Below are 27202 nucleotides of genomic sequence, written 5' to 3'. Positions count from 1 at the left end.
GCTGCCATAGTCAGCTCCCTGCTGCTGTGAGCACTATGCACAGGGCAGCAGGGAGAGTGTAACATCCTATTCACCCTAATAGAGCTCTATCAGGGTGAATAGGACAAGGGATTTAAAGATCCCAGGTTCTAGCCCCTAAGGGGGGAAATAGTTATTAAATAAAGTAAAAAATAAATAAATAAAAAATATTCAGTATAAATCACCCCCTTTCCAAATTTTACATATAAAAAATTTAAACAATAAATAAATATATCACATATCGTCATGTCTGAAAAGTCCAAATTAGGCCTCATGCACACGAACGTATTTTTTTGCGGTCCGCAAAAATGGGTCCCGTTTTTTCCGTGATCCGTGACCGTTTTTCGTCCGTGGGTCTTCCTTGATTTTTGGAGGATCCACGGACATGAAAAAAAAGTTGTTTTGGTATCCGCCTGGCCGTGCGGAGCCAAACGGATCCGTCCTGAATTACAATGCAAGTCAATGGGGACGGATCCGTTTGACGTTGACACAATATGGTGCCATTTCAAACGGATCCGTCCCCATTAACTTTCAATGTAAAGTCTGGAGTCCCTTTTATACCATCTGATCGGAGTTTTCTCCAATCCGATGGTATATTTTAACTTAAAGCGTCCCCATCACCATGTGAACGCCTCTATGTTAGAATATACTGTCGGATATGAGTTAGATCGTGAAACCTCATTTCCGACAGTATATTCTAACACAGAAGCGTTCCCATGGTGATGGGGACGCTTCTAGTTAGAATACACTACAAACTGTGTACATGACTGCCCCCTGCTGCCTGGTAGCACCTGATCTCTTACAGGGGGCCGTGATCAGCACAATTAACCCCTTAGGTGCCGCACCTGAAGGGGTTAATTGTACTATCATATCCCCCTGTAAGAGATCAGGGCTGCCAGGCAGCAGGGGGCAGACCCCCCCCATCCCAGTTTGAATATCATTGGTGGCCAGTGCGCCCCCCCCCCCCTTTCTCCCTCTATTGTAATAAATCGTTGGTGGCACAGTGTGCGCCCCCCCGCCCCCCCCCCCCCCCCCCACCCCCCCCCCCCCTTCCTCCCTCTATTGTAATAATTCATTGGTGGCACAGTGTGCGCCCCCCCCCTTCCTCCCTCTATTGTAATAAATCGTTGGTGGCACAGTGTGCGCCCCCCCTCCTTCCTCCCTCTATTGTAATAAATCGTTGGTGGCACAGTGTGCGCCCCCCATCGGCCCCCCCTCCCTCTATAGCATTAACAACATTGGTGGCCAGTGTGCGGCCTCCCATCTCCCCCCCCCCCCCCATCATTGGTGGCAGCGCGTTACTAGCAATAGTACAATAGTAAAAGATTCATACTTACCTGGGAGCTGCGATGTCTGCTTCCGGCCGGGAGCTCCTCCTACTGGTAAGTGACAGTTCATTTAGCAATGCGCCGCATAAACCTGTCACTTACCAGTAGGTGGAGCTCCTGGCCGGACACGAACATCGCAGCAGCCGGTAAGTATGAATCTTCTACTATTGTACTATTGCTAGTAACCCGCTGCCACCAATGATCGGGGGGGGGGGGGGGGGGGGGATGGGATGCTAAGTAACCATGGCAACCAGGACTGTAGTAGCGTCCTGGTTGCCATGGTTACCGATCGGAGCCCCAGCGATTAAACTGGGACTCCGATCGGAACTCCGCTGCCACCAATGATGGGGGGGGGGGGGGATGGGAGGCCGCACACTGGCCACCAATGTTGTTAATGCTATAGAGGGAGGGGGGGGCCGATGGGGGGCGCACACTGTGCCACCAACGAATTATTACAATAGAGGGGGGGGGGGCGCACTGGCCACCAATGATATTCAAACTGGGGAGGGGGGGAGGGTCTGCCCCCTGCTGCCTGGCAGCCCTGATCTCTTACAGGGGGCCGTGATCAGCACAATTAACCCCTTCAGGTGCCGCACCTGAAGGGGTTAATTGTGCTGATCACGGCCCCCTGTAAGAGATCGGGTGCTGCCAGGCAGCAGGGGGCAGTCTTGTACACAGTTTGTAGTGTATTCTAACTAGAAGCGTCCCATCACCATGGGAACGCTTCTGTGTTAGAATATACTGTCGGTTCTGAGTTTTCACGAAGTGAAAACTCAGCTTTGAAAAAGCTTTTATGCAGACGGATCTTCGGATCCGTCTGTATAAAAACTAACCTACGGCCACGGATCACGGACACGGATGCCAATCTTGTGTGCATCCGTGTTCTTTCACGGACCCATTGACTTGAATGGGTCCGTGAACCGTTGGCCGTGAAAAAAAATAGGACAGGTCATATTTTTTTCACGGCCAGGAAACACGGATCACGGATGCGGCTGCAAAACGGTGCATTTTCCGATTTTTTCCACGGACCCATTGAAAGTCAATGGGTCCGCGAAAAAAAACGGAAAACGGCACAACGGCCACGGGTGCACACAACGGTCGTGTGCATGAGGCCTTATAAAAATATTGAAAAAATCGATGCGGTGAACGGCGGAACAGAAAAAAAAATAAAACGGCACGATTTCCCATTTTTTTTAATGCGAAATGCACGTGGCTTTTTTGGGGTTTTATTTTTTTCACGTGGTATCGAATGGTATCAAGTATCACTATAATTTTTTATGGTATCAAAATCGAATCAAAAATTTGGTATCGCAACAACTATAATTGGGAGTCGGGTGAATTAGGGGCTTCATCATCATCTGATGCCCATGAAGCAGCGGCGGAGCCAGCAAGTCGCTAGCGTGGCCAGGTGTCAGCAGGGGGGCAGCATTGGGAGGTCGGTAGCCAAACGTGCCCACGGTAGACCACCTGCTTCGCAGGAGCCTACTTGCCCGGAAAGTAGTGGTGCATGAGTACACGGAAGCAGCGGCGGTAACATACAGTCAGTGCTTAATGTTGGGGGTAAAATAACCTACTCGGCGATGTGGCAGTTTTTTGTTAAGCCGCCAGAGGAGGGGAACATGGCCATATGTAGAATCTGTGGGCAGATGGTAAATGTTGGCACTAGGGCCCTGCGTCAACATATGCAGCATCACCATAAAGTTGCCTGGGAGAACCGTAGCTCCGATGTGGTAGTCCAGCCTGCCGCAGCAACCGCTGCATCACCCAGTGGCACGCACCCGGTTTCAGGCAGTCATGGCTCCACCACCTCAGCCGAATTGAGCTGTCTGTCCTTCCCATCATCTGCTGGTCCTGATGCTCCTACTCTTCCTACTCTTCGTCAGTCATTTCGTCAGCAATCGATCACTGAAGCGATTGCCAAGAGACAACAGTATGCGTGCACTCATCCAATGGCGCAGAAGCTGAATGTGCGCTGTGGCGAAACCAACCTCGCCACTGGGTTTTGGATGGGCCTGGCTACCAGCCTCTTGCCTCAGGATTATGGCCCATACTAACTTTAAAGGAGAAGACAGACCGGCCGCACAGCTTAAATCTGTCTTTGGAATTGTATTTTATGTTATGTGAGGGTACCCAGATAGCTAATTTTATTGTATTCGTGTAGTCTGAGTGCCATTCACCTAATACTATGCACTCAGACTTGAGCTATCTGGGGATATGTTAAATGTCTGTGTTTACTGTAAGGGTTGTGACATTGCATGTTTAAATGGTGATTTCTGTCCTGTTGTCCCCACATGTGTATTGGCGATTTCCCTTTGTCCTGAGAGATAATTGAATTACTCCTCGGGTGTCTCCAGGGCAGAGAGTAGGAAACCATGATGCATTGTGGGGATGTATTGTGTCTGTGTATCCTGGATTGCTGCATATCTGTCCTGTGTCACAGTCTTCCATCTGGTCCCCTAGGGGAGTGTCCACCAGATGGGGACCTGCATAAATACGGGCGGGTAGCCCTCAATAAAGAGTTCCTGTTTTATACCTTCATGAAGTTTTGGCTCATGTTTGGGGAATGGGATAACTACACTCTTGGGGATTGCTATATCACAATACTCCCCTGAGTATAAGCTCTTGTAAGAGCTTGTTCATGGTTCCTGCTCTCTGCATTTAGGAGAGGTTCACCCACTGGAGCCTGGAGCCTTGTCGTAGGTCCAGGGTGGGTAGGAGACGGCGAGACCTCCACCAAGCTTCGGCGGTTCGTGGGGTCTGCAGTGCTGACGGTGTCAAGTGGCGTGCTTGGAGTCCTCTGGAAGCACTAGGAGCATCTATCAACAGAGGTACCCGATCGGGGTGCTAGGCATTCCGTTACATGCGCCTGTCCAAGTTGCTGGTTCTTCAGTCCCTCCCTTTCCAAGTGGTTGACTCTGCACCTTTCAGAGAACTGTTGGCTTGTGCCGAGCCGAGGTGGAGAGTCCCAAGCCGTCATTTCTTTGCCCAAAAGGCAGTACCAGCCCTGCACACATATTTAGAACAGAAGGTGGGCAAGTCCTCGAGCCTGTCGGTGTCTGCCAAAGTGCACGGCAGCGCCGAGGTGTGGAGCTGTAACTATGGTCAAGGACGATACATGTCCTTTACAGCCCACTGGGTGAATGTGGTTCTTGCACAGTCACACCAGCAACTTAGCCAGGTGACGCTGCTTCCGCTTCCACATTGTCACGCCGTTGGTCCTGCGACAACGTCCACCTCTGCCTCCTCATCCTCCACCGTGTCCTCAGCCTGCACTGCAGGGACAATTCACAGTGCCCCTCCAGCATACCACATGTGCAGGGCACGGCCGTGTCACGCTGTTCTGCACCTCGTTTGCCTGGGCGAACGGAGTCATGCAGGGGAGGAACTGCTCCGTGTCCTTCATCAAGAAATCAAATCCTGGCTTTCTCCGCGACAACTCAAAATCGGAACCATGGTAAAAACGTGGTTTCTGCGCTGCGTCAAGGAGGGCTGCGCCATGCCCCCTATATAGTACATGAGTTTAATCTGGTTGTCAAGCTGTTCCTGAAGTCTTCCACCCATCTGCAACACATCCTAAAATGGCCAGGAAACTTTGCATGCACTTCAGCCACTCGTACACCGCAAAGCACACCCTCCTTGAGCTGCAGCGGCCGTACGGCATTTCCCAACATAGGCTGATATGCGACGTTTCCACCTGTTGGAATTCCACCTTCCATATGTTGGACCGACTATACGAACAGAGAAAGGCCATACACTATTTCTTGATCATCCAAGTGGACAGGAGTACTCCTCTGTGTAACTTCGATGTCAGCCAGTGGCAGCTCATGTGTGACACCTGCCGTTTGCTCAGGCCCTTTGAGGATGCCACATTATTTGTCAGTCGCCAGGACTACAGGATGAACAACGTAATTCCACTGCTCCATGTCCTGAAACAGATGCTGGTAAATCTGGCTGGTCAGGGGACTGGAAACGTGGTGCCTAGATCTCACGGCCACATGAGCCCTTTGGGGGCTGAACTGGAGGAGGACATTGGAGCACAAGCAATGTGTAGCAAAATGGGTGGTTTTTACACACAGGTGACAGGAGAGGAGGAGCAGCCAGAGGAGCTACAGGATAATGAGGAAGAGGAAGCAGAGGACCCAGACACACTATGGCAGTATGCAGTGGAGATGGAGGCAGGGAGTCCCTCTGAGTCACTTGCACAAATGGCCCAAAGCATGCTCACTTGCTTGCGTAGTGACAGCTCAATTGTCACCATTCGGGAGAGGGATGACTTCTGGCTCTCCACCTTGTTGGACCCTCGCTACCGGTCCAAAATGGGGGCCTTTTTTACACCCGCTAAGAGGGAGGACAAACTGAACTACTATAGAAACATCCTATGTAGTCAGTTGGCCGCTGCCTATCTGCGCCATCATCCATCCTCTCGCAGGTCTGACCGGGAAGTCCTCTGTGCTCACGTTCCTCTGCCATGGCTGCTGTGGCAGGGTGGCAGCTCCATCATTAGCAACTTGAGTCTAGAGTCGCTGATGAGCAGCTTTCTTCACCCGCCTAGTGAAGAAACTACTCACCAGCAGCAGCAGCTAGACCTGGAGCAGGACCTGAAACAGCAGGTGGTGGCATATTTGGACAGTACCCTGCCACCCCACATTGAATATCCGCTGGACTACTGGATTTGTGGCCGCAACTAGCCGCCACCTCCACACTCTGTCATTGTGCCACTCTGTGGCCTGCTCCTGATTCTGCTGCTGCCGCCACCTCCACACTATGTCATTGTGCCACTCTGTGGCCTCCTCCTGAAGCTGCTGTCGCCATCTCCACACTGTCATTGTGCCACTCAGTGGCCTCCTCCTGATGCTGCCGCTACCTCCAGACTCTGTTATTGGTCTCCTCATGCTGCTTCCACCTCACCACTATATCATAGGGCCACTCTGTGGACTTCTCATGCTGTTCCCACCCTCCCCACTTCATGACTGGGCCACTATTTTGCTTTCAGCCTGGCTGACATCAGTTATTTGACCCTTCTTCTGATTTGTCAGAAGGAAGGAAAAATGAGAAGCACAACTGATCCTGTCTGTGTAGCAGCTTTAAGGCCTGTATGGTCCCATCAAAATTGGCTTGTGATTTGGTAGCCAAAAGCAGGAGTGTTACAAAACACAGAAGACATGAAAATATTCCTTTAACGTGTCATCTCTGTTTTTGATCCACTCCTGGTTTTTTTTGCATTAGCAATACTGATGGATACTGAAGGCAGATAGATGCTCAACAGACAGGATCTGTTTTTTGGGGGGTTATTGTTCTGACGGATCAGAGGAAGGGCAAAATAATCAGTGACGTCAAGACAAAGTTGCTGCTGACACCCTCTCCACTCTGTGGGGGCTCTACTTCTATAAGCGTTTAATAGAACAGGTTCTGTAGACATCTATGTTCAATCAGCTGACGACGGTGTAAAAGGAGTGCGCTTCATCTTGGCGCTAACATCGACCTGTAAGGCTGAGTTCATACTTGAGTTATTTGGTCAGTTTTGGCCCCGTGACTGCCCAAATAAGTGAAGTGTGCAGTGATTCTAAGAGCAACGCCTGTCATCTGCATGTCATACTGACAGTATTATTTCACTACCATAACAGACTCCCTATGCGTGTTACTGCAAGGCACAGTGTTCTACATCACTATAAAGGCTCTTAGCAGTCAGGAAATAGCCGTTTTCTAATGTGATTCGCCGAAAATAAATTCAGATCGAACCAAATTTTTTAGAAAAATTTCGACGAACCAGCCGAATAATTTTTTTTAAAAATTCGCTCATCTCCAATTATAACACACTTTCAGATACTATGTAGCGATGATGTTTAGCAAAAATGAGTACTAGAGTGCTTTCATACAAAGGTTTTTAGTGGCTTTTTCTGCACTTTAGCGTTTTTAGTGGTGTTTTTGTGGTAAAATCACCAGCTCCAGATTTTTGCTGAAAGTCCATGGGAAATATGAAACAAAAGACACACTGAAGTTTTTGTTCATCAGGTAGTGTTTTTGCCTTTTAACCCCTTCTACACCCAGGCCAGTTTTCATTTCCTATCCAGGCCTATTTTTGCAAATCTGCCGTGTCATTTTATGTGGTAATAACTTTAGAATGGTTTTACTTATCTGATTCTGAGATTGTTTTCTGGTGACACATTGTAAGTTATGTTAGCGGTAAATTGGGGTCAATATTTTTTTTCCTTCATTTCTAAAAAAAATATAAAAAATTACAGAAAATTTGGAAAAAAATTCAATTTTCTAAATGTCAATTTCTCAACTTTTAAGACAGATAGTAATACCTTATAAAATAGTTATCAGTCAACATTCCCCATATGTCTTCTTTATGTTGCCATCATTTTTTAGGACGTTAGAAGGCTAAGAATTTTAAAAGCTATTTTTCTAAATTTCTAAACCGTTTTTTAAGCACCAATTCAGTTGTAAAGTGATTTTGAGGGCCCCTGAAATTATTCAAAACTGATGTTACAAACTTTGTTAACCCTTGAGGTGTTCCACACGAGTTAAAGAATTATGGCGGTGAAATTTCAAAATGTAATTTTTTTTGCAGATTTAGGTTAATAATTTTTTTTCCTGTAACACAGCAAGGGTTTAACACCAAAATAAACCTCAATATTTATTACCTTGATTTTGCCGTTTAGAGAAACACCCCATATATGACCGTAAATTGCTCTATGGGCACATGGCAGTGGTCAGAAGGAAACCTCCAAAAAATGACCCCATTTTGGAAACTACACCCCTCAAGTAATTTAATAAAATGTGTACTGAGCACTTTGACCTTACAGGCATTTTACTGAATTTAAAAACACTTGTCTGTGAAAATGAAAAATTTGATTACTTCCAGGAAAATGTTGCTTTAGCTCCAGCGTAACAGGAGAAAAAGCACCCCATAATTTGTTACCCATTTTCTCCTGAATACGGCATATGTGGTTGTAAACTGCTGTAGGGGCACACCACAGGACTCAGAAGGGAAGTAGCGCCATATGGCTTTTGCAGTGCAGATTTTGATGGATTGGTTTACAGGCACAATGTTGGTATTGAACACTCTCTGTGGTACTAATACAGCTATTTTCCGTCAACCATAATTTTTTCTCTGTGAGGAGTAATTTTTTGCGTGGTTCTATTTTCGGGCACATACAACTTTTGGATCACTTTTTATTTCGCGTTTTGGGAAGCAGGATAAAGAAGTGCAACAATTCTGCCATTGCTTTTTGGGTTTCTTTTTGCGGTGTACACTGTGCGGGGAAAAAATGACACGTTATCTTTATTCTCCTTGGCAGTACAATTACAGAGATACCAAGTTTATATATATTTTTTTTATTTTTTACCACTTTTACACAAAGCATTTTTATAAAGAAAAAACATATTTATGCATCGTCATTTTCTGAAAGTTACAAAATTTTTATTTCATGGGCGATGGCGGTGTAATATGAGGGCTCATTTTTTGCATGATGAGGTGAAGTTTTCGTTGGTTCCATTTTGGGATACATATGACTTTTTTATCACTCGATATTACGCATTTTATAAGATGAGCTGACAAAAACAGTTTTGGCATTGTCTATTTATTTTTACAGCTTTCACCGGATGAGGTAGATCATTTAATATTTTCATAGAGCAGGTTGTTACGGACATGGTGATATCTAATATGTCTTTTTTTTGTTATGTTTTACACATTACGCATTTAAAAAAAAAAAAAAAATCTTGTTTTTGTGCTGCCATGTTCTGGGAGTCTTTTTATTTTCAGGCAATTGTCTTATGTGGTGGATCATTTTTTTGCAGGATGAGGTGACGTTTAATTTGGTACTATTTTGGGGTACATATGCCATTTTCTGAAAGCTGTATATTTTTTTTTTTATTAGGCGATTGTCTTATGTATGTAGGGGCTCATTTTTTGCGGGCCGAGTTGATGGTTTGGTACAGCAACACCCCATATGTGGTGGTAAACTGCTGTGGGGGCACATGGCAGGATTCAAAATGGAAGGAGCGCCATATGGCCTTTGCAGTGCAGATTTGGATGGATTGTTTTGCGTGTGCCATAGGTTTTTATTTTTCAAGTGATTGTCTTACGTGGGGACTCATTTTTTGCGGGATGAGGTGACTGTTTGATTGGTACCATTTTGGGGTACATACGACTTTTTGATCGCTTGGTAGTACACTTTTTGTGAGAGAAGGTGAGCAAAAAAAATGGCTGTTTTGGCACAGTTTTTTATTTTTTTTACAGTGTTGACCTGACGGGGAGGGTCATGTAATACGATCAATACAATGTGGCAATAGCTAATATGTCTATTTTTCTTTTTTTTCCTATTTTTTTACAATATTATATGACTTTGAATTATGGGAAAAGAGCCCTTTTTTAACGTGGAACTTTTTTATTATGTAAAGCATTATTTTTTGTCCCACTATAAGACTTCAACTTTTGGGGGTCTGATCCCCTCTACAATGCATTACAATACATGTGTATTGTAATGCATTGCCTGTCATTGTATTACACTGACATCGTGCCTATAAGACGCAGCCGGGGGACTGGATATCATAGGCTTCCGTAGGAGGCAAGCCCCGATGCCTGTGTAAGGCATCAGGCTGCCTTCCCAGCCATCAAGTTCCCGTCACAGCAGCGCAGGGACGGAGATGGTGTCGGTGTAGCAGGCCAAATTAACCCCTTCCCAGATTAAAGTTTGGCCCAGGCCAGAGTATACCCCTGGGATTAACTGTCCTATGCCAAACTATACCACAGGGTGTAAAATAGTTTAGGCCAAACTATACCCCTCCAAGCCAGACTATACCCGGGGAGGATAAACTCTATACCCAGGGGTGTAAAATAGCCTAGGCCAGACTATATCCCTCCAGGCCATAATGTTATCACTTCACTGGGTTTCTCACGCTGTCTCTAATTTAACTGACAGTAGATGGCACTGCCCCATCAGTGCATAGTTAAAGGGATTCTGTCACCTCTTTTTACCCTATAGAGATGTGGACATGCACGGCTAGATCGCCACCAGCATGTCCGCAATATACCTGTCCCATATCTCTGAGTGGTTTTATTTAGTGTAAAAAATGATTTCATATATATGTAAATCAGCCTGGTAAGGAGCCCAAGGGGCTGCACTAACCGTTTTGGAGCCCAGCCACGCCACCCTGTGAAGGAGCCCAGCACCGCCTGTATCCAGGAATCTTCTCCTTGCTCACAAAGTCAGATCGCCGTAATCTTGCGGAGCCCGAGCTTCCCGGAGACTGATGCCAGCACAGGGAAGGAACACTATGCCAGCACTGCGCATGCGCGAGCTCGCACGTCGCGAGATTACGGCGATCTGACTTCGTGAGCATGGAGATTTGTGGATACAGGCGTTGCTGGGCTCCTTCACAGGGGGGCGTGGCTGGGCTCCAGAACGGTTAGTACAGCCCCTTGGGCTCCTTACCAGGCTGATTTACATATATATAAAATCATTTTTTACACTCAATAAAACCACTCAGATATGGGACAGGTATCTAGCCGTGCATGTCCGCATCTCTATAGGGTAAAAAGAGGTGACAGAATCCCTTTAATGTTATATATTGTAACTTGTTATGTATATTTCTCTCTGCTCTCTGTGACACCAAACTTTTTCCAATTTTGACAACCATGGAAGATCAACTGTATGACCAGTTTTTTAAATTCTACACTGTAGCACAACAAAAGTATCCCCATTGGATTTACGATCTACCGCCAGAAAAACGTGTAAATGCCAAGACCCAGTTCAGACAAACAGCTAAGCCATATCGAGCAGACAGAGGAATTGTTTACCATGGGGAAAAGGAGGTTCTCACTAAAAGCCAACTGCCAAATATCCTAAAGGCCTGTCATGACAACCCAATTTCTGGTGGTCATTTTGGGAGAGATAAAACGTTAGCCAAAATCTCTGACCATTATTACTGGAAGGGAATAAAGAACAACATTCACCAACATGTCAAAGCCTGTTAAAAATGTTTTATCATAAGGGCTCATTCAGGCGGCCACAATTTTGCAGAACGGGTGCGGACCCATTCATTTCAATGGTTCCATTCTGCGGCTCGGCGGAAGAGATAGAGCTTGTCCTATTCTTGTCCCCAATAGGCAGTTTCTATTGTTGAAGCCATGTGCGGTCCGCAAATTGCGGAGCGCACATGGCTGGTATCCGTGTTTTGCGGACCTGCAATTTGAGGATCTGCAAAGCACTATGGTCTGAACGGGCCCTAAATCCCAAAATCAGCAAGGAAGCTCCACCACTCAACAGTATACCAGTGCCTAGAAAAGTATGGAGCTTAGTTGGGATTGATATGATCGGTCCTCTTCAGGAAATATCAGATGGAAACAAATATATAGTTGCTGCCACTGATCATTTCTCTAAGTGGACTGAAGCAACAGCTGTTCCAGATAAAAGTGCCAAGTTAGTAGCAATCTTTTTGTACTAAATTATTTGCTGCCTTGGCTGCAGGGCCGGACTGGCCATAGGGCAGACCGGGCATTTGCCCGGTGGGCCGGGCCGAACACAATCAGCCGGGCCGCCGGCTGAGTTATTTTTATATTTTTTATTAATGTGGCAGCAGCCGGGCAGGAGTGGAGATGAGCGCTTCCATTGTGGAAGCGCTCATCTCCATATTCATCTGTATCGCCGTCCTCAGGATACAGATGAGAGGCGTCTCCCTTGCCCATTCCTCTGATAGGCTACAGGCACTAGGCCTGTAGCCTATCAGAGGCCGGTGCAGGCGGAGCGATGACGTCATCGCGGGCGCCACCCGAGCCGTACAGCGTGGGACACAGGCCGGAATAGGCCTGCATCGCTGACAGCAGCATGGAGGTAAGTATATGAGTTTATTGTTTTTATTATTTAATTTTATACTATACTGTGGCAAGAAGGGGGGTGGGGGCCCTATATACTGGCACAATATAGGGGGGGGTCGGCACTATGGAGAATAGGGGAAGCACTATGGGGCCATATATACTGGCACAATATGGGGGGGCACTATGGGGCCTTATATACTGGCACAATATGGGGGGGTCGGCACTATGGAGAAGAGGGGAAGCACTATGGGGCCCTATATACTGGCACAACATCGGGGGGCACTATGGAGAAGAGGGGAAGCACTATAGGGCCCTATATACTGGCACAATATGGGGAGGCCTATATACTGGCACAATACGGGGGCACTATGGAGAAGAGGGGAAGGAGCACTATGGGGGCATCTACTAGGGGCCCTATATACTGGCACGCATTATAGGTGGGCACTGTGGAGAACAAGAGCACTATGAGGGCATTATATAGGGGCATTTAATACTGGCACCCATTTTGATGCCACTATGGGGAAGGGAGGAAAGGAGCATTATGGGGGTATCTATGTGGGGCAGTCTATAGGGGCATTTTATAGTGCCACATTATGGAGGGCACTATGGAGACGGGGAAGGAGCACTATGGGGGCATCTTCTGGGGGGACTATATAGGAGTATTTTATACTGGCACAAATTATAAGATCACTATGGGCACCTAAGCTCAACTAGTGGCACTAAGTGTTTTTTGTAGTGGCACACAGTACGGGTCATTGGAACACATGAGGGCACTCTGGGGACATTGGCTCTACTGGGGGCACTAAGAGGAGGTATTTCTTTTTTTACTGCCACACAACGGGGCATTTTTTGTACTGGTGCACATTATAAGGGGGGGTTCTACTGTCACACATTATAAAGAGAATTATTACTATCGGGGCATTATGGTGGGCTTTATTACAACTGGGGGACTATGGGAGCATTATTACTTGTGGGACACAATTACTGTTGGGGGCACTGTAGGAGCACTATTACTACTAAATTCACTCTGGCAAAGAAATAATTACTATTGTTGGGACTTTGGGAGCCCCATTACTTTGGGGGCACCCTGGCACAGCATCAGCTTAGCACAGTTCTTTTTGCAGTATAGTTTTGGGGAGAACAGCTTCTCAGTATTGGGGGTGCATGATGGGATGTTAATTGGAGGATGATGGAAAAGTAGGAAACTAAGATGTCTGTCAAATTCTGCAGAGACGTGAGATGGCTGAAAGAAATTATCACGGTGGTCTGGTCTGAATGGAGAAGATGAAGAAAGAGAACATCTACATCAGAGGAGACGTCACTGGATATAAGAGGTATGGGGCGCTGTATTAGGCTACTTTCACATCTGCGTTAGTGATCCTGGCAGGCTGTTCCAGCTGAGAATTCACTGGATCCGGCACTGCTGGATGCAGACAGAATGCCCGCCAGCCCCATTAACTATAATGGGGTACGGCAGAGATCCGGCCACAATCTGGGAAAAATGCAGAGAATCAGCGGGACATAAACCGCTGCATGCTGTGCTTTGTGTCCAGTGGATTCCTTGCATTTTCTGCCGGATTAGGTGGCCGGATCGTACTAAGACCCTTAATGTCACCTGGGGACCCCCAAAGAAGCTTGTGTGTTGGCTGAAGCCTTTCTATCTTACTGGTGGCTGGCCCTGCCTCTCAATTGTGCTTCCGGTTTTGGCTCCGCCCCTAGACTGAAAGGGGGTGGGGCCTGTTGGGGGTCATGTGATTGGGCTGCTCAGTCAAAAATGCCCGAGCCTATTTTTTGTCACAGTCCGGCCCTGCTTGGCTGTATGGACACTCTGATTACTGACCAGGGACGAGTTTGTGAACTCAATCATCGACAACCTGATGGAGCATTTTCAAACAGATCACTGCATTTCATCTGCCTACTAGGGCTGCACGATAAATCGGAAAAATAATCGAATCGCGATAATCGCCAAATGCGATATGGCGATTTGGCCGACCCGAAAATGCTGCGATTATATATGAAGGGGCCCCGAGCACATAACTGGCTTTGTGTGTAAAGTATTTTATTACTGTCTGAAACAAGCTCTCTCCTTTTGAAAAAATGGCCAGCATCTGTACTCACTTTCACTATGAATGCACTGCAGTGAGCTGGCCGGCCGGCGCGTGACTGACGTCACTTAGTAACGCTCCTGCTTCCTGAATTAAGTGGGAGGAGCGTTACTAAGTGACGTCAGTCACGCGCCGGCCAGCTCGCTGCAGTGCATTCATAGTGAAAGTGAGTACAGAGGCTGGCCATTTTATCAATAGGAGAGAGCTTGTTTCAGACAGTAGTAAAATACTTTACACACAAGGCCAGTTATGTGCGCAGTTTAGGACACATGAGGGGACACATAGGGCCATGAGGGGGACCAGCATAAGATGCAATATGTATGTCTTATGCTGGCCCCCCTCATGGCATATCGTTATCGCAATTTTTAGGGCCCTAATCGCAATCTCATAAAAATCCCATATCGTGCAGCCCTACTGCCTACCATCCATAAACAAATGGCCAGCGGGAACGTGACAATCGAACACTCAAAAAATTTCTTAGTAAGCTTGTACAATGACTGAGAAAACAACTGGGATCAGTTCATCCCTGGTGTTCTGTTTGCCTGTCACACATCTATGCATGCCTCAACCAAGTGCACTCCATTTGAGGTCATGTATGAATGGAAGGCCAAGCTTTCTATGAACCTCAATCCCTAAGAAAATTACACTCTGGATCCCATGTCCGTTTCAGATGATGCCAACCCTGATGTGCTAAATACACTGACAACTATTCTTAAAAAACTCAGCTCAACTGTCAGTACCAACATCCACTTTGCCCAGGAACACCGGAAGCGTGCTGTCGCTGCCTGCCCTGTGAGAGATCTGAGAAGATCGGATAGATTTGCACCACGTTAGTCTATCTGACAGGTCTTTCTGTGTTTCCTTTCTGTTTGTTGTTGTGGGCAGGATCCAACCTCTCCACAGGTTCTGCTCGTTAGCTGTTTAAGAGGCTCTATTTAAAGGGAACCTGTCATGTGGATATTTGATTATAATCTAACTAATTATATACAATCATTAACTACTAAAAAGTGCCTTAGATGTATTCCCTTACTGGTGTGACAGATGGTTATCTCATAATATACACACAAAGATGCCGCATGCTAATGAGCTGATTGGAGTCCGGCGTATATTTAATTCAGAGCTATAGCCACTCCCCTGCCCACCTGCTGCTGGTTCATATGGAAACAAACTGTCATTCAGCAGCAGGTAGGCGGGGAGAGTCAAGAGCTCATGAATATTCATGACTCATCATTATCAGCTGGAGCTTTTCAATACAAGATGTTGCAAGATTGACTGGGTCAATTAAAGAAAGTGACCCAGCATTGTGCTAAGAGAATCAGTCACTTATTTATGTTGCCCTTAGTTAGGACACCATAAAACTGGTGACAGGTTCCCTTTAAGTCCGCCTCTCACTGCTAACTTTGCAGTTGATATTTTCCTTCTGGAGTTCTATACTGGTTGTTTGTGGATCCTCTACTTCCCGCTCGTCTCAAGCTAAGTCCTCCTGTTTTCTCCTTTGTGCGTGTGTTGCTGCTAGGTCTCAAGGAGATGCTGGTCCCTTCACAGTGGAAGGTACCGGCTGTCTCATTCCCCTCTCCCTAAGCTAGGGTTTGCTACAGTGTCAGCAGGGCTTAGGTTCCAGCGTATGAGTTTGTTCACCATCAGGACTTGCTCATACTGTCAGCAGTCAGGGAGAGGATCAGGGATTGTTAGGAGGTTACCATTCCCTCCTCCCTAGCTTTGGAGCCTAGTCTGTTTACCTGTTGCTGTTTGTTTACTTGGTGTTCCTCTTATCCCCACTTGCCGTGACACGTGCCTTTGATCGCCAACAACAGCAACAAAGAAATCACTGCTGGTACCATTGTTTATATCAAGAATCAACGCCGTGTCCATCGCATGGGTTCAAAGATGACCACTCAGGATTTGACCCTACTTAGTTGTGGAATCCTTGACCAAGGGACGAGTAAAACTTTAGAACAAGAAGACTGGAAAGATACTGAGCAACACCTACCACGCCAGCAACTTTAGGATTTACCAGGATGAAGAACATGAACTTTATCTTGAAAATAAGCATGATCATTTTAATGTTGTTATCAATGTTTTCCTCTGTCTCTCCTCCATGTCTCCTCCAGATGCCATTTCTCGTTTCTCTGGCTGCAGCTTTTGAATTTTGTGCTGTCTCCTATCCCCTTCCGGGTCACCTGATCAGTGTATGACACGTCATGCGCTGATACGGTGACCCATAAACGCTCGACTAATAATTGCCCTTTATAAGTTGAAGTTTCAAGACGTTGTGACTTTTATTATATTATGAACAGTCAAGTTTTTCTGGTTTAAATAATAAAACCGCTGCGGTCCCAGGCGTCGTGTTCAGCGGTGATCTGCTGCCAGTGTTTCCTTTCAGCACTGGTCACAGCATGCTTGCTGCTTGTTTCCTGCAGCATTTCCTTAAGGGTCGGTGCGCGTCACTTCCTGTCCTTTATGGGTTGGATCATGTGACCTCACTGACCAATCCTATCCTCCCTGCACATATATAAGTGGCTCAGCCCCCTTCCCAGATGCCTCAGCGTCAAGATCCTTGTGTCCTGTTAAGGTTCCTGATATCTGCTTGTGTTCCTAACTCAAACTTGTATTCCTGGACCCTGCTACCTGTTTGATCCCTGCCTGCTTGCCTTGGCTCTCCTGTTGCCGAACCGGATTGTCTGCCCTGACCTGTTGCATGCTTGACTTCACCTCTGCCTTATCCTTCAGTCCTGCACTGTGGCTCCTGGTTACTACTCAGCCTGCTGACGACACCTGTACCTGTGGTACCTTACTCAGGTTCCTTCTGGTCCGCCTGGACCAGCTGCCTCATGTGCCAATCCTCCTCAAGAGGTAGCGACCATGTCGTTCCCCTCGGGAAAGTCTATCCCCACCTGACAGAACAACAGACGTGCAGGTTGGGGGACACCTGTGAAATAGTGACCTTAAAGTAATAACCTTCCAATTATCATTCAAAAGAGCGTTTCTACAGGGAGGAACAAAAATACCAAACTTCAAAAAAGCTAAATTTATCCAACTAAGAGAGGACATAGGCCTAATTAACCAGGACAAAGTCCTCAAAAATAAAAATACAGCCACAAAATGGGATATCTTTAAAAGCATCCTAAAATCTCATTGTGAGAGGTACATACCGTATGGGAATAAAAGGTTAAGGAACAAAAAGAAACCAATGTGGATAAATAGAACTGTATAGAAAGCAATAAATGACAAAAAGAAAGCATATAAATCACTAAAACAGGAGGGTAGCACGGAAGCACTGAAAAACTCTAAGGAAAAAAATAGAACATGTAAAAAACAAATAAAAGCATCCAAACTAGAGACCGAGAGATTAATTGCCAAAGAGAGTAAAACTAACCCTAAAATGTTCTTCAATTATATAAATGTTAAAAAGTATAAATCTGAAGGTGTCGGCCCTTTAAAGAGTAATGAGGGGGGAGTCGCAGAGAGCGACGAGGAGAAAACAAAGCTGTTAAATATCTTTTTCTCCAATGTATTCACTGAGGAAAATAAAATCAGATGACAATGACATGCAGAATGTAAAAATAAATTCCCCATTAAAAGTATCCTGTCTGACCCAGGAAGAAGTACATCAGCGACTTAAAAAGATTAAAATAGACAAATTGTCAGGACCGGATGGCATACACCCCCGTATCCTAAGGGAATTAAGTAATGTCATAGCCAGACCCTTATTTCTGATATTTGCGGACTCTATACTGACAGGGAATGTCCCACAGGATTGGTGCATGGCAAATGTGGTGCCAATATTCAAAAAGGGTCCAAAAACAGAGCCCGGAAACTATAGGCCAGTTAGTTTAACATCCGTTGTGGGTAAGGCTACTTTCACACCTGCGTTCGGGTGTCCGCTTGTGAGCTCCGTTTAAAGGGGCTCTCAAGCGGCCCCGAACGCATCCGTACTGCCCTAATGCATTCTGAGTGGACGCGGATCCGCTCAGAATGCATCAGTCTGGCAGCGTTCAGCCTCCGCTCCGCTCAGCAAGCGGACACCTGAACGCTGCTTGCAGCGTTCGGGTGTCCGCCTGGCCGTGCGGAGGCAAGCGGATCCGTCCAGACTTACAATGTAAGTCAATGGGGACTGATCCGTTTGAAGATGACACAATATGGCTCAATCTTCAAACGGATCCGTCCCCCATTGACTTTCAATGTAAAGTCTGGACGGATCCGTTCAGGCTACTTTCACACTTAGAATTTTTTTTTAACTATAATGCAGACGGATCCGTTCTGAACGGATCCAAACGTCTGCATTATAGGAGCGGATCCGTCTGTGCAGACATCAGACGGACCCGCTCTGAACGGTAGTGTGAAAGTAGCCTAAACTGTTTGAAGGTTTTCTAAGAGATGCTATCTTAGTGCATCTCAACGGAAATAACGCCATATCAGCATGGCTTCATGAGGGATCGGTCATGCCAAACTAATTTAATCAGTTTCTATGAGGAGGTAAGTTCTAGACTTGACAGCGGCGAATCAATGGATGTCGTATAGCTGGACTTCTCCAAAGCATTTGACACTGTACCACATAAAAGGTTAGTATATAAAATGAGAATGCTCGGACTGGGAGAAAACGTCTGTAAGTGGGTAAGTAACTGGCTCAATGATAGAAAACAGAGGGTGGTTATTAACGGTATACACTCAGATTGGGTCACTGTCACTAGTGGGGTACCTCAGGGGTCAGTATTGGGCCCTATTCTCTTCAATATATTTATTAATGATCTTGTAAAAGGCTTGCATAGTAAAGTATTAATTTTCGCAGATGACACTAAACTGTGTAAAGTAATTAACACTGAAGAGGACAATATACAGCTACAGAGGGATCTGGATAGATTGGAGGCTTGGGCAGATACTGCAAGTGGCAGATGAGGTTTAACACTAACAAATGTAAAGTTATGCACATGGGAAGGAATAATGCAAGTCACCCATACATACTAAACGGTAAAACACTCGGTAACACTGACCTGGAAAAGGATCTAGGAATTTTAATAAACAGCAAACTAAGCTGCAAAAACCAGTGTCAGGCAGCTGCTGCCAAGGCCAATAAGATAATGGGTTGCATCAAAAGGGGCATAGATGCCCGTAAGAACAACATAGTCCTACCACTTTACAAATTGCTAGTCAGACCACACATGGAGTACTGTGTACAGTTCTGGGCTCCTGTAAACAAGGCAGACATAGCAGAGCTGGAGAGGGTCCAGAGGAGGGCAACTAAAGTAATAACTGGAATGGGGCAACTACAGTACCCTGAAAGATTATCAAAATTAGTGTTATTCACTTTAGAAAAAAGACGACTGAGGGGAGATCTAATTAATGTGTATAAATATATCAGGGGTCAGTACAGAGATCTATCCCATCATCTATTTATCCCCAGGACTGTGACTGTGACGGGGGGACAACCTCTGCGTCTGGCGGAAAGAAGGTTTGTACAGAAACATAGAAGAGGATTCTTTACGGTAAGAGCAGTGAGACTATGGAACTCTCTGCCTGAGGAAGTGGTCATGGTGAGTACAATAAAGGAATTCAAGAGAGGCCTGGATGTATTTCTGTAGCGTAATAATATTACAGGCTATAGCTACTAGAGAGGGGTCGTTGATCCAGGGAGTTATTCTGATTGCCTGATTGGAGTCGGGAAGGAATTTTTTATTCCCCTAAAGTGGGGAAAATTGGCTTCTACCTTTTACTTTACATTTTTTTTTTTTGCCTTCCTCTGGATCAACTTGCAGGATGACAGGCCAAACTGGATGGACAAATGTATTTTTTCGGCCTTATGTACTATGTTACTATCAGGGGTACTGTGAAGATCGAGGGGTTCACTTAGACAACGCTCTTAGGGAAGGTAGGACACGTGACACAGTGGGTTCACTCCCGCTGGTTTGTGACAGTATGCTGAGACCATGGACCCCGCTGGTCACCCCAAGCCTGACGTTCAGGAATTGTTACATGAAGTGAGGCGTCAGAGCAAACGTCAGGATGTCATGATGCAGTTCATGCAAAATGTTGCTGCTCGTCTGGGTGCCGTCTCTTCTCCAGCTACTGCAGAGTTGCCAGTCGCTGCTACCCCTGAAATACCCACACTGGTGAATCTGGATTTGTGTGCTGCTGGTATGCAACTCCCTCTGCCATCCCGCTATAGTGGAGATCCAAAAACCCGTTGTAGATTCCTGATCAAGTTTGAGTTGCATGGGCAGAAGTTTCCCACTGAGCGGTCCAAGGTTGCCTTCATTGTGTCCCTGCTGTCTGATGAGGCCCTTGCTTTGGCAAATCCTATTTGGGAACATGGAGGTCCAGAGACCACTAATCTGCAATCTTTCCTGGCTTCTTTCCGGCTGGTCTTTGAAGAGCCCGGCCGCACGTCCTCAGCTGCATCAGCTTTGCTGCATCTACGACAGGGTTCGTCGTCTGTGGGTCAGTACGCCATCCAGTTTTGTACCCTGGCTGCCGAACTTGCATGGAACAATGAGGCTCAACTGGTGGTGTTCTGGGAGGGCCTTTCTGACCGGATTAAGGATGAATTAGCTCTACTCTGAATGACCTGATCACCTTGGCCACAAGGATAGATATGCATTTCAGGGAACGTTCTAAGGAAATCGCATGCACCAGAAGACCACCTCGTTTGGCTCTATCCTTCCAGAGGCCTGTTCTTCCTCTAGTGTCCACCTCATCAGAAGAGCCCATGCAAATAGAGCGCCTTTGATTGTCTGACCAGGAATGTTTACGCCGTAAAGCAGAGAACCTGTGTCTGTATTATGGAGGTAAGGCCCAATTTGTGCGTAAATTGTCCACAGAAGCCAGAAAACACCAATGTCTAGGACCAGTTGGAGAGGTGGTCATAGACAAGGAGATGTCCTCTCCGAAACTTTCAATTCCGGTGATTCTCTCTCACAAGAGAGTCACACTGTCTGTGCCTGCATTCTTGGACTCTGCTCAATCAGTACCGGCTCCCTACCATCCGTCTAGAAAGGCCTCTGTCTGTGGCTTCTGTAAATGGACTGCCACTTCCTGAACCTGAACTTTCTGTTACTATGCCCCTTAAGTTGCAAATAGGGGTTCTGCATTCAGAGATGATCTCCTTCTATGTGCTGTCAGCGTCCGTGAGTCCAGATATCCTTGGTCTTCCCTGGCTGCGTCAGTACACTCCAGTTTTGGACTGGCACTCCGGTCAGATTCTGCGTTGGAGATCATCCTGTCAGTCCACCTGCTTATCGGAGGTCCGACCTGCTTCCTGGCCTACTGTACCTGTAGACCTGCCTGGACTTCCGCATAAGAATGCCAGTTTTGCGGATGTCTTCAGTAAGAAAGAGGCAGAGAGCCTCCTCATTGTCCATATGATAACACGTCCTATTATTGTACTCACTTATGGAATAAATATCAAGTATATTGATTGAAGAAGCCGTGGTCCGCTGGGATTCCTTTATTGCTGTGCTCAAAATAAAGTCTCCAGGACCAAACCACCTGGGCTGTTGTTACCTCTTCCTGTTCCTGATACCCCATGGCAACACATTGCCATGGAATTTGTTATAGATCTGCCCCCTTATGCCGAACGTACAGCTATCTGGGTGGTCAACACCCTTGTACTCCTCTCCCTGTTCCTACATCTTCTGGGGTACCAGCTGCGGATTCCTCTTTTAGGGATTTTTTGAAGAGTTGGTGTGACACTAAGGACTGCATCAACAAAGCGGTGACTCGCATAAAAATGAATGCAGACAAGAGAAGAAGAAAACCGCCTCAGTTCTCGTCAGGATATAAGGTATGGCTCTCCTCTAAAAATATCCGCTTCAGGGTTCCCAGTTTCAAGTTTGCTCCTAGGTTCCTGGGACCCTTTGAAGTATTGAGGAGGATCAATGAAGTGACATATAAGTTACGTCTGCCTCTCTCTCTGCGTATTCCTAATGCCTTCCACGTGTCCTTACTAAAACCTATAGTTCTTAATTGCTTCTTGACGGCTCCTTCTACTCCAACTCTGGTATCTGGAGATTCTGACGAGATATTTGAGGTCAAAGACATCCTGGACATCAAGAAGTGTGCTAAGAAGGCCTACTATCTTGTGGACTGGAAGGGCTTTGGTCCTGAGGAGAGGTCTTGGGAACCAGAGGAGAACATTCATGCTCCAAACTTCCTGAGGTAGTGATCACACGCGAAACGGGCGTCGAGGAGCGACCACCACCTCTGTAGCCGCTATTTTCTCATTAGGTATGTGTACCATATATAAGAGTTTGATTATTCATATGGGATATTGGGCATGTGTTGGATCGCATATTTGAGCGGCACCAGACGAGTACCCAGCAAATTAGTAAGTGCTGGATGCACTATATAGGTAGATGAGGGTATGCTCGGATCTCATTTAGTCTATGGATCGGCTTATACGGTATATTCCTTTGCACGTTCATTTTGAGTGAGCTACAGAGGTGTTGTGCGGCTGTTGTCCCTTGCTATTATGTTATATTATTGTAATGTCATGATGATTATTTTTAAATATTGTACCAAATAAAATTATATTTTTGATGATTCAGGTGTTTTTGTACTCCAGTTTCTGTAGTGGTTTGTTAGTATGCTGAGGAGTGTACCGTTGTACTTCCCTTGGTGAAGTGCTTTGGACCGTTTTGTGATTAATATCTAGATAACTTCTGCCTGATCGCACGTCCCCTTGACGTCCACGATCCATTTGGATATCTTCCCTATCAACTTTCGATATTCTTTTATGCTCCTAACATGGTGACCACCGGTAACGGTGAATCATTGTTCGATTTCGGAGAGGGAGCCTAATAAACTGCTACGGCTACTACTTCAAAGCAAGGCAGCATGAGTTGCGGGCCTGCACGTGAGCTGACCCTGTAAAAGATTTAAGCTACGGGCCTGCTGGTGAGCTGAGGTGAAACCGACAAACCCAACTTGAATTTGATGGCTGCATTAATCTGTGACGGTGATACAGCTCTACAGATTGTTTCCATCTGCATCTTTCTAAGCAATCTGTGGCCTTAGTCTTTTATCCAGACTCAGTCATTGTGCCACTACAGGGAGTGCAGAATTATTAGGCAAGTTGTATTTTTGAGGATTAATTTTATTATTGAACAACAACCATGTTCTCAATGAACCCAAAAAACTCATTAATATCAAAGCTGAATATTTTTGGAAGTAGTTTTTAGTTTGTTTTTAGTTTTAGCTATTTTAGGGGGATATCTGTGTGTGCAGGTGACTATTACTGTGCATAATTATTAGGCAACTTAACAAAAAACAAATAAACACCCATTTCAATTATTTATTTTTACCAGTGAAACCAATATAACATCTCAACATTCACAAATATACATTTCTGACATTCAAAAACACAACAAAAACAAATCAGTGACCAATATAGCCACCTTTCTTTGCAAGGACACTCAAAAGCCTGCCATCCATGGATTCTGTCAGTGTTTTGATCTGTTCACCATCAACATTGCGTGCAGCAGCAACCACAGCCTCCCAGACACTGTTCAGAGAGGTGTACTGTTTTCCCTCCTTGTAAATCTCACATTTGATGATGGACCACAGGTTCTCAATGGGGTTCAGATCAGGTGAACAAGGAGGCCATGTCATTAGATTTTCTTCTTTTATACCCTTTCTTGCCAGCCACGCTGTGGAGTACTTGGACGCGTGTGATGGAGCATTGTCCTGCATGAAAATCATGTTTTTCTTGAAGGATGCAAACTTCTTCCTGTACCACTGCTTGGTAGGTGTCTTCCAGAAACTGGCAGTAGGACTGGGAGTTGAGCTTGACTCCATCCTCAACCCGAAAAGGCCCCACAAGCTCATCTTTGATGATACCAGCCCAAACCAGTACTCCACCTCCACCTTGCTGGCGTCTGAGTCGGACTGGAGCTCTCTGCCCTTTACCAATCCAGCCACGGGCCCATTGATCTGGCCCATCAAGACTCACTCTCATTTCATCAGTCCATAAAACCTTAGAAAAATCAGTCTTGAGATATTTCTTGGCCCAGTCTTGACGTTTCAGCTTGTGTGTCAGCCTTTCTTACCTTGGCCATGTCTCTGAGTATTGCACACCTTGTGCTTTTGGGCACTCCAGTGATGTTGCAGCTCTGAAATATGGCCAAACTGGTGGCAAGTGGCATCTTGGCAGCTGCACGCTTGACTTTTCTCAGTTCATGGGCAGTTATTTTGCGCCTTGTTTTTTCCACACGCTTCTTGCGACCCTGTTGACTATTTTGAATGAAACGATTGATTGTTCGATGATCACGCTTCAGAAGCTTTGCAATTTTAAGAGTGCTGCATCCCTCTGCAAGATATCTCACTATTTTTGACTTTTCTGAGCCTGTCAAGTCCTTCTTTTGACCCATTTTGCCAAAGGAAAGGAAGTTGCCTAATAATTATGCACACCTGATATAGGGTGTTGATGTCATTAGACCACACCCCTTCTCATTACAGAGATGCACATCACCTAATATGCTTAATTGGTAGTAGGCTTTCGAGCCTATACAGCTTGGAGTAAGACAACATGCATAAAGAGGATGATGTGGTCAAAATACTCATTTGCCTAATAATTCTGCACGCAGTGTATGTGGCCTCCTCATGCTGCCATCTCCACACCATGTCACCTTGCCACTAATTTTTATCACGAGGCCCACAATTTAATTAAGGTTTTGGAATCGATAAACCCAACTTGTTTTGTGGGCTGCATCAGTGGCGTAGCTAGAATTGACTGGGCCCCACAGCAAATTTTTGAATGGGGCTGCATCCCACAGTAATTTTTTGGTGATCCCTTCCTTTCATGCCGCCCCCATTCCTGTGGCTAGTAAATATCGCTCTCTCAGTTTTATTATACACTGTCTATACTGTTACTGTAGCTAATTTCATTGTGTAATACTGTTGAGGGGGCCAAGACCAAATCCTTTAGTCGTCCTCCTCCTGGATGGGCCCCTTCTGGGTCAGGGCCCCAAAGCTGCAGCTTCCCCTGCTTCCCCTGTATCTACGGCCCTGGTCTACATTAATCTGCAGGTGACGGTGATATAGCTCCACAGATTGATTTCATCTGCATCTTTCTAAGCAATCTGTGGCCTCAGTATTTTATTCAGACTCAGTCATTGTGCCACTATGTGGCCTCCTCATGATGCCATCTCCATACCATGTCACCTTGCCACACATTTTTATCACCATGCTGCTGCTGATGCTGCTTAAAAGGCCTTAAACTGATCACCAGGCCCACAATCTAAGATTTTAAGCACAAAACCAAAGTAAAAAATCGATTTTATAGGGAAAACTGATTGAAAACATTCTTTCCTGTATATTTACTTATAAGGTGCAAGTCCTGCCAAAAATTACAATGAAGAGGCATTCCGATACAACCTGTATATCACATAAAGGAGGGCCTCATTCACATTGAGTTGCGGGCCTGCAGGTGAGCTGACCAAATAAAAGATTTTAGGTGCGAGCCTGCTGGCGAACTGACCCTGTAAAACATTATATTCGAGGGCCTGCTGCTTAACTGACCTTGCAAAACATTATGGGCGAGGGCCTGCTGTTGAGCTGACCTTATTAAAAAAATTAGAGTGGAGGGAATATAGACAATCTGGATGAGGAGGAGGACGAGAAAACAAGATTCAACCATATACTCTTTTTTTTTTGTGGTGGAAAAGGTGCATGGGAATACACTACAGTAGATTGAGTACATTATAAATGATAGATTGAAATTGCCTTTATGTTTATCATCAGCTCAACTCTCCTCTGGTGGAGTTGAGAAGTCAGGGGCAATCCAGGCCTTGTTTATTTTTATCTGAGTCAACCTGTCAGCATTGCTAGTGGACAAGCAGATACGCTTATCTGTTATAATGCCACCAGCAGCACTAAATACATGCTCAGATAAAACGCTGGCGGCAGGGCAGGCCAGCACCTCCAAGGCGTAGAGCGCAAGTTCGTGCCACGTGTCCAGCTTGGACACCCAGTAGTTGTAAGGCACTGAGGGATCATTTAGGATGCTGACATGGTCTGCTATGTATTCCTTCACCATCTTCCAAAACTTTTCCCTCCTTGTACCACTAGGCCGCGCTTCAGGGTTAGATTGCTGGCGGGGTGTCATTAAAGTGTCCCATGCCTTGGAGAGTGTTGCCCTGCCTTTGTTGGAACTGCTGTGTGTTCCCCATGTCTCCCTTCCTCGGTTGCCTAAGGAAGTACGGACTCTGCCGCCAGCGTTGTCAGATGGAAAATTTTGGAGCAATTTTCCAACAAGGATCTTCTGGTATTGCACCATTTTGCTTGTCCTCTCCACCAGAGGAATGAGAGATGAGCGGGGGTCGAGAAGGGTGAACACCCAGTAATCCGTGTTATCTAAAATGCGTATAATGCAAGGGTCATTGGAAAGGCAGCCTAACATGAAGTCAGCCATGTGTGCCAGAGTACCAACAGGCAAGACGTCAACATCAGGATGACTCTCCATCTCCTCCTCCTCTTCTGCCCATCCACGCTGAACAGATGGAATTAAAGTTCCATGGGTACTACCCTCTGTAGCAGAGGCAACGGTCTCCAGCTCCTCCTCTTCATGGTCCATTTCGCGCTGAGAAGACGAACTGAGGGTGGGCTGGCTATCATCCTGTGTAATGTCCTCCCCGTTTCCTCATCTGCCACATTCAGAGTGTCGTGCTTAATTGTGAGCAGCGATCGTTTGAGTAGACACAGCAGTGGGATGGTTACACTGATAATAGCGTTATCGCCACTAACCATCTGTGTGGATTCATCAAAGTTTTTTAAAACCTCACAGAGGTCTGACATCAATGCCCACTCTTGACTTGAAAGGCGACGACCATGTTGCAGCTGGTATTCCACAACTGCCCTCTGCGGCTCACAAAATATGGCCAACATGTGGAATGTAGAGTTCCAGCGCGTGCTCACGTCACACAACAGTCGGTGACCTG

The 27202-nt window shown here is 46.0% G+C and overlaps 1 protein-coding gene across 3 annotated transcripts in view; it reads left to right on the top strand.

Moving 5' to 3' along the window:
* The window catches only part of COMTD1 (catechol-O-methyltransferase domain containing 1), a 172211-nt gene that overhangs the window by 65381 nt on the left and 79628 nt on the right, over positions 1–27202 (top strand). The window lies entirely within an intron of this gene.

The sequence above is a fragment of the Bufo bufo genome, chromosome 6, assembly GCF_905171765.1.
Source record: "Bufo bufo chromosome 6, aBufBuf1.1, whole genome shotgun sequence".
NCBI lineage: Eukaryota > Metazoa > Chordata > Amphibia > Anura > Bufonidae > Bufo > Bufo bufo.
This window is presented reverse-complemented; position numbering and strand designations above follow the sequence as displayed.